Source organism: Neopelma chrysocephalum, unplaced genomic scaffold (assembly GCF_003984885.1).
Source record: "Neopelma chrysocephalum unplaced genomic scaffold, ASM398488v2 Primary Assembly neopelma1_99, whole genome shotgun sequence".
Classification (NCBI taxonomy): domain Eukaryota; kingdom Metazoa; phylum Chordata; class Aves; order Passeriformes; family Pipridae; genus Neopelma; species Neopelma chrysocephalum.
Window position 1 is genome coordinate 2,479,003 of NW_020897762.1, and position 16,233 is coordinate 2,495,235.

The window sequence follows — 16,233 nt, forward strand, 5'->3', positions numbered from 1 at the left end:
CAGCTAATAAAGTTGACTCTAGAGGGGAGGCTGGGGAGGAAGGAGTGACTGACCGGTGATTTCAGACGTCCTCCTCCTCTCAGCTTTTCAGCTGCATGGAGCCAGGTGTGTCCTGGGTAGTCCCTGGGAGCACAGAGGAGGGACATCTGTTAGATGCATCAGATTTGTCAGGACAAGTGAGACTTAGAGAAATGAGAAAGGTGTTGACACCTGTGTAAGGGACATGAGGAATAGGCAGAAGACAGAAATATGGTCAGATGAAGAACACACAAGAGGAAAAAGTATACACTTCAATGATGAATGGAATAGGGGGAAAAAGCAAAAAGGGTTTTTTCTTACCCCATGACTAATCCTGGAGGAGACAGAAAGCTGAGGGCCTTGCCATTCAAAAGCAGATTGATGTAACACAATGTTGGCAAAAGAGGATATGGAAGATGAAATTAAGGAGAGAGCTCGGGGACCGGAGGTTAACAGGGTCTCACAGCTAACACACAAAAAATAGCACAGACAAAGCATTTTCTCTTGTTCAGCAGACTCTTACGCTTCCCCAGATAAGCTACAATATGCAGTTCTTCTACTCATTGTTAATAAATAAATAAATAAATGCATTAAAGGCACGTTTGTGTAAAAGCTTTGACACCATATGATGAAAGATCAAACCCTCTGCTTGAAGTGCTCCAAAGGTTTCCTGAATCTCAGCCTCCTCAAGACCTTTCCCCCCCAATTTCCCTGCAGGACAGCCACACGAGCAGTGCCTCTTCCTTGTCTCTGGGAGCACAGTCCTGTCTGTCTTTAATACATGGGGAGCACCTTTCAGTTCTTGCTCAGATGGTGGCAGTAAAAGTTGATCCCTGGCATTTCAGCAATCCCAGCTGTGTTGGCTTTGGAAAACTGTGGAGGGAGGGATACCTGGAAACATCTGACTGACTGACATACAGGGCCAACATACCCCAGTGGGGAATTCTCTGTGCATGACTATGGTTGACCTGTATTTTATTTTTTTTTCAAAGAGGAGATAAGTTCTTGGCTCCATAGCCCACCAATTTCTGAAGACTCTTTGCACACCTTGAATGCACCTTGTGTGCAAATCTTGAAGTGACTTAGGTGACATTTCTGAATTAAAATGTGAAAAAGAGAGATATGCCAAGCTATGCACAGCTCGCTGTACATGGCACTCAATACAAAGTCTTGTGCAGGAAGCTTGTTTTCAGTATAAAACATCACAACAAACTAAAACCAAACAAAACCAACCAACCAACCTCAAAAAACTTGGCTATGTTCCTGCCTCTGCCACAGGCTGTTTTGACCCTTCCTCTCACAACCCACATGTAAAATAAGGTTTAGCTGCTCTGGTGAATATAACTATCGATGCTGGGGCTGGATTTTGGCACTTCAGTGCTATGATGCAGTGGGGTTTGGTTGGGGTTTTTTTACTGACTAGTGAAGTTGTACCAGTGTAGCTGCCTCATCTCTGTTACCAGCTCAAACTGATCAAAGTGATGTCTGCACTCAACTGCTCCCTCAGCCCTGGCACACTGAAGTGTCCTCTCTTCCTGTGTATCATCCAGAGTGCTCTCACTAACAGGATTTATCACTTCAGTTGGTTAAAGTAACAAATATAAAACGAAGGCCCTAACACCCCTCATCTTTGTGCCCATTCTCCCTCATCCTGTAATCAAACACCAGGACTGTAAATAAAAAAGGAGGAGCTGACAATACACACTGTAGAAAGAGACTGGCCTGGGCTGGTACATATTAGCACACACTGAGCCAGGTCTCTATGCAGGATTGGGTCCTCAAACCTCCACTTAACAACTTCACCCAGCCTCTGACCTCAGAAGTACTGAGCACAAACAAAACCTGTGCTAGACGGTGAAATACTGTGCCAAACTGCCATCGCTGCAGGACAGAGAGGTACATGACAGCGAGGGATAACACAAGGCAGCCTGTGGGAAATAAGCAACTGTCAGCACTCACATTTGAGTGTTGAAGATATATATTTTTAAGTGTGTATTTACACAATCTCAGATATCAGAAGTTGGAGCTAGCCACATCACGCTGGCTTCACAGTCACTGCGCGGGGGAAAAGAAAGCAAAATGCTCTTTCCTATGGAGAGAAGGCAGCAGTGTAAAAACACACGCAGCCTTTTATTAGCTGAATCATCCTTGCTGTAGCTGACCATCCCCTGACCTAGGGGTTTTTAGTACCTAATGTTTTCAGGGAGATAATTTTCACAGCATACCTCAGCTTCTTAGAATGCTCTCAGAGAGCAAAGTCAATCCTAGGTCACTCTTCCAGTGTAGTTTCCTTTGTACTAAATCCTACTTTCAAGAAAATTCTTGCCATGGTTCAATGGTATTTAACCTATCATATAATATCCAGGTTTACTGTGTTAGAAGAAGCAGAACAGTATTAAGCTTTTCCCACAAGCCTGTGATTGCATTTGACCCAGTAACCTGTATTAGATTAACATTTATTCTACAACTCCACAGCAAGCCTTGGACCTGGCTGAGCAGCAGTTTATAGAGGACACTAACCATTTTTACAAGTGGAGCAGGAAAAGGGAATTGAATCTGAGGGAGTAATTCCAAACAAGTATGTTGCTGCAGCGGTTAAATTGTTTATACGAGGAGTTGGGGAATTACATCTGACTGACCTCTCTTTTTATCTGCTTAAAAGACAAAGTGCAGGTCTCCATGGCGAGTGCTAACTCCTGGGGAATGCAGTATAAAAATGCATCATGGCAATACAACCTCAATCCCCATCAAGGAGGGAGACCTTCAAAGGAATGTAAGCAAGTTAAAATCACTAGGATTAGTAAGATTTTCACGTGAACCAGCCTACAAACAGGTTCATAAGCATTCCTGCTTGCAAATGAGCCACTTTCCTACACTTGCCAAACAATTTGGGGGGCAGGGAGGAGAAAGTGGGGCTGGTGTTGCTTTTTATTTATTAATGTAGTTTTGCATTAACCTTAACCTCATGCTAGTTTAGGCAGAATAGGATTGTTATTATCAACATTTAGAATAGAGGGAGCCAAATCCTATGCTCCATTGATTGATTAAATTCTCTGAGGACTTCAGTACATAGAGTTGAAACAGCTTCTAAATACTATTGAAAACAGGTTACATCTTAAAAAAATAAAAAAAAAAGAGGCTTCAAAATCTGTCAGGAAAAGCACTAGGAAGGCTAGTAGGGCTAGGCTACAACAGGAAATAGCCAGCTCTCTTCCATTTGAACTTATAGGGTCAAAAGCTGGGCAAGAGGACTAGTGTAACCAAATTTCATTTCATGCGAAGTTTCTAACATATCTAAATTTATTGTGCTTATTATCATCTTATCTGCCTCTTCTCCCACCAGTATCGCACAACTAGTAGATGAGTAAAGGATATATTAACAAAACAAACAAACAAACAAAAATAAACCACATTAGCAAAGGAATTAAGTGAACTTCTAATTCCCACTCATTTCTCCAAGTCAAAAAGCCACTCAGTTTCTTGCAAAATGCAAGTATGCTCCCTGAAAACAATGATGCAGCTGAAGTAATAGAAACTCAGTCTAGGATTTTCAAAGTTCAGCATTCAGAAATGAGAGAAGGGAGGGAAGAGAAAAAGTTCATTGTCAGCGTAATTTGGATTCATTCAGTCACTCTAAGAGCCTTTTCTGAATGCAATGGGAGGAATTTATAAACTGAACTCCAATCTTCACAAGTGTTGAAGAGCTGGACAAGAACAGGCCACTCAAAGAAAGTGGGAGTTTTCCTCTCACACACCAGAGGACAAATCTATGGCTTGTGCAGCAGACTCCAATTGTGCTGCTGCTTTGCAGAGAGCAGAAATCCTGTCAAGGAAGATCCCATAAGCAGACGAATCCAGTGGGGAGCTTGTCTGGGGTCAAACTTCCTAGGATAACACATAGAAATCTACTGGCTTAGTGTGGTTTTGTAGGGACACAGATTGGCACTCTTTGAAGTACATGATTTGTGTTGGGTCTGGCCTCGATGGAGTTTATTTTCCCCATAGCAGCCCTGATAGTGCAGGGTTTTGTACTGGTAACTAGAAAGGTGGTGATAAAACAGCAGAGGTTTGGCTACTGATACTGGATACTGGTTCTACTCCCATAGAACCAAGGCAGTCCCTCCAACATTCCTCACCAGTAGGCTGGGGGTGGACAAGACCTCAGGAGGGGACAGAGCCAGGACAGTTGACCCAAAAGTAACCGAAGGGATATTTCATGCCATATGACACTCAGAGAAAGAAGAGGAGGGGGTATTAATTATTAGGATGTTTGTCTTTTGGAGAAACTACTCCTTTCTGGGAAGTGGCTGGATGTCACCTGCTGATGGGAAGTAGACAATAAATCTTTTGTTTTCCTTTGCTTCCACACATGGCCTCATCTTTCATTTTTCTAAGCTGCCTTTATCTTGATCCACAAGGTTTGTTTTCCACCTTATTTTCTCCCTCCCCATTCTGCTGAGGGAGGAGGGCTTGGTGGGCACCTGGCATCCAGCCAATGTCAGCCCATCACAATTGTCATAATTCAAAATAAATGAAATACCACTTAAAAGCAGGGGAATGTATGTGTGCTGGAATCACGCACCAACCTTGCATATTTTTTGTTCCTCTAATCCAGAGCCCAGGATTTCCAGGAAGGCCATAAATCCCAAATCACAAGGAATTCAAAAAGGATATAAATTGTTTATGAGACATTTACCTCTACTTGGTGAGGCTGTTTAGACTCAGAAGCACAACCCTCTTTCACCCCATTCTGTATAGGAATTGGTCAAATTAAAGGCTGATGAAACACCCTCCTGCACAACAATATATAGGTGCAATTCTTCAGCCACCAGTGGTATGTGGTTACATGGCACTGGAGCAACTGTCCCTCCTGTGAGGGCAGGTGGAACCTGGAGGTTAATCCTGTAAAGCTGTTCCTCCTCACTCAAAAGAAATTGAGGATTTGGCCTGGCCTTTTCAAACTCCTTTATTCAGAACAACAGAAGAGGGGATTGGGAAGGAAAGCAATGCCTAAGTGCACCTGGGAGATGTTTTAAAGACAGTAATGGAATAGGCCTAGGTCTTGGATGAGAGTGGAATCTGCCCTCCGGATGCCACCTACAAACAGGCTTGAGCACATTGATGAAACTGTTCAGCTGAAGTGATTCCTGTCAATACAATGAGCACTGGGTGGAAAGAACAGTGTTTACAAATGCCCTACTTTAAAGCCCCTGTGCAAGAGAGAGAAAACAAAATATTTTTAAACAACAGAATGACACGGTGAGTGTAAGCCCTATGCAGTCCCCCTCTTTGCTTCAAAATAATCTCATCTTGCTCTTCCTTTTCCCACGCCAGGCACTAAGCACAGTTCAACTTCCAGGAGCAGATGTGAATGGAGGGAGCTGGTTATAGCTGGATGTGTGGGTTTTTTGCGTCCTTATTCTCTGCCTGGGCACAAGGATGGCTTATGGGCCACCTCAACCTTCATCTGCTTTTCATTTTTCACAGTGCTGGCCACTGAGCAGCAATATTTGCCCGGACCTTGTAGAAAAGCGACTTTCCCAAAAAAATAAATTTAAAAAATTGCAAGAGGAAGATGACAATAGAGAGAAGTCTCACCAAGAGGGAGCTGGTTTTTTTCCACAGCATTTCCTGCTGTGGAAATACTGCTTAAATGGAAAAATGTGATTCTTCTCTCACTACATGCATTCAAGGACTGATTCTGCCCCTTGTGAAGCTGATGCCAAACTTGCCATTGCACCACTGGGCCCTGAATGATGGATGTATTGTGGTGGTGATGGACGCAAATCACCATCCTGGAAACAAGTGGAAGAAATTGGTTCTGATTTAGCCTGTTCAGCATTAGTGGGAGTCGTAAAGCATCAGGAGAGTTCTCCTGTATACAGTGTGGGGGATTTAAAGTTCCTGCTAGAGAAAATGTGCTCAGGTAGAGCCATTTAGCAGTAGTCAGTAGCATTAATTACCTGTGTAAGACACAATATGGCATCAATGCAGCCTTTGGATTCTGTACCCCTCATTAACTGTTTCCCCATTAACCTTGACTGGAATCACATTCTAAGCCTAAGTAGTAAGATTTTTCTTTTATTTGTGAGCATCCCCATTTCATCCTTGAAGGTTCTCAGATTCTTATTCATTGTAAATGGTCCTGCTTGTAATAAAGTGCTAGTGGAAGTATTTACTGTTTGCTGCTTAATTTTGTCCTCATGGAAGTCGACGGATGCCAGCTCCAACAGTAGTTAATATACCTTTGAGCACATGCTGTGACCTTTCTCCAACTCATGCCTGACTTCATTCTCAGATCTCATTAAACAGGAGAAATTATCCTCTGAAAGAGCAAAACCAGAAATGTGCAGATTTGCCGCAGAGCTACAGAGGACAGCTTGATTTAAAATGCACCATGGTAAAGGGGAGGGAAAGCAGTGGGGGGAAAGCAAGTTCCTTCTCATATTCACACTAACAGTCATATGAAAATAAAGCTGCATGAGAAAGAAGCAGCTTAGAGAGCCACCGTGTTGGAGTTCTTTTAGTCTTGTTTCTTGGAAGTTTTTGGTGTTTGCTCTTGCTAATGCAAGCAATCTGAATGAGGAGCTTGGCTGCCAGGATGCCAGGAATTTTATACTTGGGCTCTGGCTCAAACACTGCACTGTTTGGAGATGCCTCTTGCATGTTTAGCACCGCAGGGCCTAAGTTCACATGTGGGCACAATACACTACTCATATAACTCCCCTCTTCTCCTATTGTCTGCCCTGGAAGCAAACACCCAAGCAATCCTGTTTGTCTAAAACCCAGCCAGGCAACTCTCCAACATTTTCCCCTTTCAGTGAGTACATAGTGGTAGCAAGACACTATTTATGCATTGTCTCCCTAAAGCCTTCTAAACCAAAATTATGGTTTAGTTGCTGAAAGTCGAGTGTGCCTTGGCTGAGAGACAACTATGGGCATTCCAGTACAGGAGGGAAAAAAAAAAAAAGCTATTCCACAATATACCAGCCTGAGAGAGCCCACAGGAGGGCATCAAGAGCAACCAGAGATCCAGAAAACACGGTCTTTGGCTAGGGGGAGCAGACCAGAGGGATGGGGGAGACTTAAAAAGAGGCCACAGGAGACCATGGGGAAAGGTAATGGCTGTCCTGCAGTATGCCAAAGCATTTTGCAAAGAGGAATATAAACTCTTTTCTATCTCCTCTAAGGATAAGGCAAGAAATCAATGAGTTAAGTCACAGCAAGAGAGATCCAGGCTTGTCCTTAGGAAAGGCTTTCTAGCAGTAAGAAGAGTTCTGCCTTGGCAAAGATTGCCTGAGGAAGGGTGTCAAATTTCTGTTATGGGAGGTTTTTAAGAGTGGGTTTGCTGCATATCTGTCAAGGAGGGTTAGATCTAGTTGATCCTGCCTTGGGGAAAGAGACCAGGCTAAATAACTTATTGTCCTTTCTAGTCCCATTTGCTAAGGTTCAGTGATACACCTTGCTGTACTAATACCTGTGAGCTACGTAGAATTAGGAAGTAAAGCTTCAGTGTCTACATGGGCAGCCTTGTAAATTCTTTACGGGTAGAAAAACTTAGTGGCAGAGAAGCAAGAAATTTATTCCACAGATCCTAACCTGGAAGTCCAAATGAGCCTTGATCCTGCAGCAGGCAGGAGGCAAGCGGGTTGAGATTCACACTGGGCTGTGACACTGTTCCCCAAGTTCAGATTTCAGGTTGCAGAAAGCCTGAAGTCAGACAGTCAGAAAAAACAGTGCTGCCCTTGGAAGATTTCCTTCACAAGACAAGAGTATTTGTCCCTACCTGCAAATTCAACCATAAATATAACACAGGGAAGAAGAACAAATTATAAAAGCTGGAGAGCTCACACCTACCTGACAGCACCTACCAGTGTGTGGAAAGAAAAATTCTAGCAACTCTGGCCAAACCCACAAATCAGCACAAGCTCCAAGGTGATGTGACCATATGCAAGCTAAACACATCATATGTACCCACTGTAACGCCAAGTCAGTGTTTCTGCCTATTTGCTGAATAAGATGGGTTGGGTTGTGGTTGGCTTTTTCTGTGGTTTGAGGGGGGTTTTCAATCACTTTTGCTTCCTACCAAATAAGTGGAAAGCTTTGAAGTATTTGCAAACTACTAGTACAGGTAAGTATACAGATCTGAACACTTCCAGTCTACTACTTTTAAAACTTGACTTGTGGTTTTATGAACAATGCCAAGGGAATAATCTAGTAACTTTAGCTGGCTCAGAAATGCACATTTTGTATTTTTAAATACAGATGAGAAATTTCATATTGGGCCCTTTAGATATCATTAGTTTTCACCTTTTGTTTAAATATGATCCACTTGGTGTTGTAGTGGTTTTCTCCTTTACAATTCAGTCTGTTTCCAGTGTTCCTAATTTTCTTGTCTCTCCAGAGAATTCTTACAAAATTACAGAATCATGGAATGGTTTGGGTTAGAAGGGACCTTAAAAACCATCTAGTTTCAATCCCTGTGCCATTGGAAGGGACACCTCCCAATAGACAGGGTTGCTCCAAGCCCCGTCCAACCTGGCCTTGAACACTTCCAGGCATAGGGCACTCACAACTTGCCTGGGTAACCTGTCCCAGTGCTTCACTACCCTCACAGTAAAGAATCTTTAACCTAATGTCTAATCTAAACTTGCCCTCCTTCAGCTTAAGGCCATTTCCCTTGCCCTTGTAAAAAGTTCATCTGTAACTTACATAATCTCCCAAGCTACCTTTGAAATATTGCACTCATTTTCAACCCTGGAGAACAGAAGGAGCTTTCGATTATAAACAGCTAAATAAACGCTGTAATATCTAACCTGGCTTGGTATTTTTGTCACAGAGAAAGGGCCAAGTATATTTTCATTTCTAGATCTAGATCTCATTGCCTGCATTTCATGAACTTGTTCTTCTATAACATTGAGATTTTATAGACGAAGAGTTTGGACTATCACCATTTTTACTCCAGAGGTGAGTGCAGTTATGAGCAGGTAACTATTGCATTCTTAGAGTATTCATGGTAGTCTCATGTCCTCTCCATTGATGATAAGCAGGAGAACATCCATGAAGAAAAGGAATAGCAATAAAACATACTCATATTCTAGGGAGCACTGGGGGTGGAAGAGCAGGATATGAAAAGTATACACAGAAAGAAAGAAAGGGGAAAGAAAAAGAGATCGGTGTCAGAAATGGCATGTAAAAAGCAACCTCTGTCATGTCATCTCAAAAGAGGCAGAAAGGTGTCTACTTGACGGTATTTCTGTGAAGCGACAGCTACATCCAGTGGTCACTGGAGCTCACTGACACAGGGTCCTTGCTGAAATCTGAAGAGACCAGGACTTAGGGGGGAAGGGCAAAGGTGGGGTGTATTTTGGTTTTTAATGCAACAGCCACTGCTTCTCTTCTCAGGCCTGTCCTGTCCCCATACAGTTAAGGTTTAACTACAGAAGACAGGCCTAACTACTGTGAGCTGTGACAATAACATGTTCTGTTTCTAATCACTCTTTCACAGGAGAAAATCAATTCTGATTTTAACAGCCTTTCAGCGTGCCTTAAAACAAGTTCTTTGCCTTTATTACATATACCAGTTCAGAGAAAATTTGTTGTTGCTCATTGACAGTTTCCTGCTCTGCTATAACCATTCAGTTCTGCTACCAAGACATCTCCCAAAAGCATTTACAACACCCAAAAGAAAACAACAAGACAAGCTCCTTTCAGCACAGCAGGGGCAGCCTCACCTGTGCAGGAGTCCTTATGTCACAGTATTTCCCAGCATGACATACAGAGATGCTTCTTAGTCAGCCTACAGTACCCATCAGAAAAGCAGGATGTGTTTTAAGGCAGGTATATGCACTTCTGCTTAATAATTCAAGTAGCCAGCCCAGGGCACAGGGATTACTTTTTTTTTTTTGTCTGTTAGCTTCCATGTGGGAAAATCCTATGGGATTTAATTGAAGAGAAGGTCCTTTGTACAGAACTAGTTAATTATATTCATTCTTCATCCAAAATTCTGCAGAAGAGCTACAGATTAGAGGAAGGCTATTCTCTTAATCATTAGAATATCTTAATTTCAATTAATTTGAATTTAACTTGTGTAGAGGTTTCAACCTCTTTGCACGCTGCAAAACACTCTCATAAGGAATGGAGCAAGTCTCATGACAGCATAAAATACTGCCCATCAACCTACCAGGTGAAGAAAAAGTTGCATCCTCCCACATTTCTTGGACACAGTTTTTTCTCATACATGCTTTGATGCACCAGGAAAGGCAAACAAGCCTCAAGGCTGCAAGATAGTTAAGTCACTGTTTGAGGATCAACATCAGCAGAGCTTTCTACAGTTTTGCTGAAATGCTATGAAGTCCAGAGGTGGTAGAGGGATAGAGAGAAGGGAGAACCACAGTGTCATAGGAGGAATTTCATGCATCAGCTTCATTCAAGTACACACTGGTAAGCAAAGTCTGCTACAGGATGAGGTAGGAACACACAGGGCTCCAAATCCTTCAGCTATACAGCTGGAGGGGTGAATGCTCAGGTTTTGGAGACTAACCGCATTTGTTTAGTCCCCTCTCACACAGTCATTTGGATGAGCGGCCTCTGTGGTTTAGCCCAAGGACATCACTTTTGGTGTGTGGGGAATGACAGAGGGTGGGAACAAGAGCACACGAGGACAGAGCAGGCAAAACCCAACCTATTTCAGGTTATGTAGCACAAAACAGCATCATTGCATCTTTCTGACTACTCCTGCAGGGGCTTAGGCGTTTAATATGACTCACTGCATTAACAAGAAATCAATGGAAGATTTTTATGTGTTAAATACAAATCCTTAAAATGGACTCAGAAGTATTTGCGTCTATTTCTGCTCAGTAGTTCCATGGAGGGACCCCTGGTGGCCTAGTGGTTAGCATGCGGCCGCTGCGACCCAGGTTCGATTCCCAAGTCCCCCGGGCAGATGGAGCCCGTTAGCCCTGTGAGGCCATTCATCTATGAGAAGGTCACTCTAAACAAACCTACGTCCTGAGGACCTCACTGCCATTGTCCAAGCTTGCTTGGCCCCGGCAGATGAACCTTAGGATTAAAGGGTGGGCTCAGTTCAGCGCATGCTCTGTCTCACCTAAAAAATCCATTGCGCAGGCTTGAAAGGTAAAAGACCTTTCCCAAAATCTTTGTTCGTGAAGACTGGCCATTATTTGTATTATTAGTTCCATGGAAGATCACTTTAATAACATTAGATATTAAAAAAAATCCTTGTTATGCAAAGCTGTTACCTCTCCTCAGCTGAAGCAGCAGTCATGTGATTTTCCAGTACCAAACAAGCAGGTATAATGCACCGAAAACATTTTGCCACAGACTGCTGCATCCGCGTGCTCCCAGAATTCCTTCACATACCTCTCCCTCCCCCCAGTAAGAAACACCAAGAAAACCTAAACCAAAACAAACAAACAAACAAATCAGTGATAAAGCAGGAGACAGATTTTTTTGAGATACCAATCCAAACAGCACATAGCAAAGTGACAGAGGAAAAGTACTGAGCTTCCTGAGGGAGACCTAGGAGCCAGCTTTCTGGCTCGTAACTGATCACCAAAGCACAGGAATCAGCATTTATGCACAGGCTCCAAATTTCACAGCTGCACTACCCCTTCCACCAACACAAACTGCACCAAGGCAGGCACACAAAGCATCGTCTTTCTTGCTCCATCCTCCCCCAACGAGGCAAAGAACATGGTCCCCATCTACCAGTTGTTATTATTATTCCTTTTTGTGCTTGTTTCCCCCTTGGGGTCACTTACAAGCCTGAAGAACAAAGCAAAGATGGCACTGGCTTCCTAGTCCCTGTGTGTTTCTGTGTCTGCCTGCCTGGTGCTGTTAGGAATTGAAAAGGCTTCAAAAGTTTCAAAATACCCATGATACCATCAAGCCAAAGCATTTAAGGAATCTAAATAAACCTCTAAGGTTCCCAAAATCAGCTTTGTAGTCGTGCCAGCCACAGGCTTCCAGCAAAGCCAGTCTTCATCAAAATCAGAAGAGCTGGAATCAACATTTGCTGTGAGGGGGAGCGGAATTAAACCCAGTGTTAACTGTTAATGGATCTGCCTTTAATAAATAATGTCAAAAGGATGCAGCTGAGTAGTTCTAGGAAAAAAAGAAAAGTTGTTGTTTTGCCTATTACAGAGTACTCAAAACCACAACACAAAGAAATTTTTCAGCAAGCAAACATATTTCACAGTAACTGGAAAGCAGAGAGACTTGAGAGCCAAGATGGTGTAACCGGAGAGAGATGAACTTGAGAATCTGCCTCAATGCCACCTTTTCAGAGCAGGTGGGAATGAGGAACAAAAATTAATCTTGGGGCTTAACTATACTTTGACTATCTAAATGAGACACCTTTTCTTCTTCAAAAAAAGGAGAATATTGCTCTAGAAGACATCAAGGGCCAGCACAGTATAGTTACAGTATTGTAAGCAGTGGAGAATACTAAAGTTGGCCAAATTAACTTGACAGACAAGAAAGTGGCTATGCCATCCTGAAACACTCATGTCTCTATCGCTGACAGAAGGCAAATGCCCTGCCATCAGTTTTATCTGGATGCATTTATTTGAGAAAACAAACAGGTCATGGTTAGTTTGGTTTTTTAATATTTGATTTAGTCAGACATGGGGCTACAAAAAAAATGTGGGACTTAAAGACTGAAAGTCTCTACATTTATGTGGCATCAAATTACAAATGTCACTCAGCTGTCAAGATTTTGCTCTTCCTGATTTTCGAGGACACTCTCCCTGGGAATATATTGGTTTTCAGGCAAACTGAGGTAATGTTAGATCATTCCTCTTAACAGAAGAGGCACTTTTTGTCAAAGCATGATATTTCATCAGGTAGAAACTTCCCTGGGCAGTATTTGGGGGCAGGGAGGGGGGAAGAAAACCTGTATTGGTAGGGTTGCCAGTTAATAGTATTCTTATCAGGAAGAAAATTTTCAATACTTGGCATTTTTCCTGAAGCTTTAAATCACCAAAATGAAGTGGTTACATTATAACTTCACCTGCCATTTTAGAAGATGCTTTTGCAGCTGACAGCACCACAGGGACAAGTCCAAACACCAAAAGCAACTGTGTTCTGAAAGTACAACCCAGTCTTCAAAAAGAACATGAACTACCTGTTCCACTTGTATTTTCATGCAGTCCAACTCTGATTTTTGGCTATATGAAGCTGAGTAAAAGCAGCTACATTCGATTGAAAAATACTGCGGTTTCAACATTTTCAGTTAGTCCCAAGAACCAATTAAAACAAAAAAATCCACTATTATACCTGGGAGCAGTTTTGAACCAAACTGTTAGTTTGGTTTTCTCTCATGGAGATTTCTGGCTTCCAGTATTATGATGCAAAATTTATTGAAAATCAAAGCCCCCATTGAAAATTGCATCACAGAAAAAGAAAGATGTGAGAAATTGTTTCCTCTGCAAAGCAAATTTTATTCCTCCAATTAAGACACGGTTGAGGTCCAAAGGTGGTAGGTTCATTTTTTGGGCTTTTTTTTATTTGACTGATGCAGATGAGCTCTCTGGTCTCTTAGCTCTCAGTTCAAAACCACGCTACCTGTGAACACCACAGCCTCACACCTCCCCCAGCAGAACAACACTGTAATAAGGATGAGCCTCATCAGAAGGCAGGTCAGTGCTTCAACCAGCCTCTTTTCCCTGACCAGTCTTAGCAGGATCCATCTTTTCCAGAGCAACAGCTTTCAGGTTGAAGAATTGCCAAAAAAATATGGTTGTGCAGGAGAGAGGCTGAGGCATCCAGGTTATGAAAGGTCTGATCCTTTTCCAGAGGATGAAACAGAGACCTTCAGAAAATTCAACACCGAGAGAGCAACATTCAAATGAGGATATTTGGCACTAAAGACAGACATCTCTTTCCGTAACATTAAGGTCAATCACATTCTCTCATCATAGCACAGTTAAGTGGTTCATTCAGATTCAAGTTTCTGATGATCTTGGACTATTTAAACTGAAAAATGAAGGTTAGAGCACACAGTCATGTCAGGACAAGAAAACATGCCATTTCTTTCTTTCCTTGCTACTGAAGTGGCCAAGAATTTTTTTTTCATAATGAACTCTGGCAAAAGTAAATATGCAAATGGTTTTCATCCCTAGAATTCCTTGACCTCTGCAGGTGTAAAGTGGATCTGATTCCATCTGTGCAAATATCACATATACACCATTTCTAAGTTAGACTGGGCTATCAGCACTTGCTGCAAAATCCCTCAAAAACTGAGGGAACATATTCATGGCCATTGTAAGAAATATGTTGAAATAATCATTCCTCAGGCTATAATATCTTCCTCTTCACCTTTTCCTGATTCTTCTTCACTCCTCCAGTTTTATCCCAGTCTCAATTTTTCCAGTGTGAAAGACAACAATCAGCCTAGAGCTGAACATCCCCTCCTTATTAGTAAGCCATGCATCCATATAACTTAACTTCTACTTTTCCATCTTTTTTGCCTAAACTTCAGTAGTTGAATAACACAAGAGATTGTAAGTCACATTTCTGCTCAGGAAGGAAAAAAACAAACAAACAGAAACCCATCATCTTTTACCAAAATGGAATTCATAAACCTACAATAAACTTTTGTCAGCAGCTTGAAAGGGAATATATACTAGAGCATGTATCTGTTCCAAATGTACACACAGCCATCAATAGACAAGATAACAAAAGAAACAAGCAGCTTGCACTGAAGTAGTTGCATGGCTGATTTAAAGGGTGATGCTCCCTCTCCTTTTCCTACCAAAACAGGATATGTTCTAGACTTTGCTTAATGCCCCTTCTAAATGTGGCTTTTATCAATTATATCAATGGCTCTATGTTTTTCTGTGTTTCACAGAATCACAAAATCCTCACAATTGGAGGAAACCTTCAAGATCATCTAGCCCAACAATCAACCCAGCACCACCATAATCACCCCTTAACCATATCCCCAAGTGCCACATCCAGATGCCTCTTGAACACTTCCAGAGACAGTGACTCCACCATCTCCCTGGGCAATTTATCCCAAAGTCCAACCACTCTTTCAGTGAAAAAAATTGTTCTAATATCTACTCTGAACCTCCCCTGTCACAACTTAAGGCCATTTCCTCTCATCTTTTCACTTGAGACACGGCAGAAGAGGCTGACCCCACCTCACTACAACCTCCTTTCAGGGAGCTGAAGAGAGCAATAAGGTCCTCCTTGAGCCTCCTCTTCTCCAGAGTAACAGCCCCAGCTCCCTCATCTGCAACTCATAGGACTTCTTTTCTAGACCCTTCATCAGCTTCATTGCCCTTCTCTGGACACACTCTGAAATGTCAGTGTAGTTTTTGAAGTGAGGGGCCCAAAGCTGAACACAGGACTCCTGGTATGGCCTCACCAGTGCCAAGTACAGTGGGATAATCATTTACCTTAAACTGCTGAAATTAGTATTTTAGCCCTGCAATACTCAAAGCAAATTCAGACCTTACAGATATTTTGTACAGATAGTACAAAATATGGGACACGTATTTCATACTTACTATTGGTTTACATACGCTGTGCACCCTAAGGCAGCTTGTTGTTTGTATTTGCAAAGGCTTGTTTTACAGGCCTGGCTCAGCTATCTGTTGCAATCAGACACCAGCTTGCACTGCCAATCCTGGGCTTTGGATTCTCCATGCCTGTTCAGGCCTCTGAACTCAAGCCATGTTCAGACACTGTCAGCTTGACCTCCCTGGGACAGACATTTATTGTTTAAGATCCTTATTTTGAGATGCTGGACCTACAGCCTCCCTACTATAATCAAGAAGCTGTCGAAAACCCAGTAGGATAGACATGTGCTCCAGTGAGCAGTATTCTCATCATAGACCTCAGTTCAGGGTTTAACTCTTCTGGAGCTTGCTGAAAAGAAATATCTTAGCAATACACTTTGCTCAGAAGCAAAGCAGTAGAATCTTGAACCTGAGCAAGAAATACCAGATGCTGACCTGTCACCTCCAGTGTCTATAGTACACACAGGCTTTTGGGTTGCATGCAGTGTCCTCCAAGTACCTTTCAACACCCTACTTCATATCCTAAGTCAGACATGAACCTCTCTCTGGCCAAGCAGCTTGGCCTGCTGTCCCCACCAGACAGCCTCCTAAGCAAGACATCTAGCATAGTTAACAGCCAAAATAACTGGCAAAATCCATTGGAGCTGGCAGACTGAAGTAGGCAGTA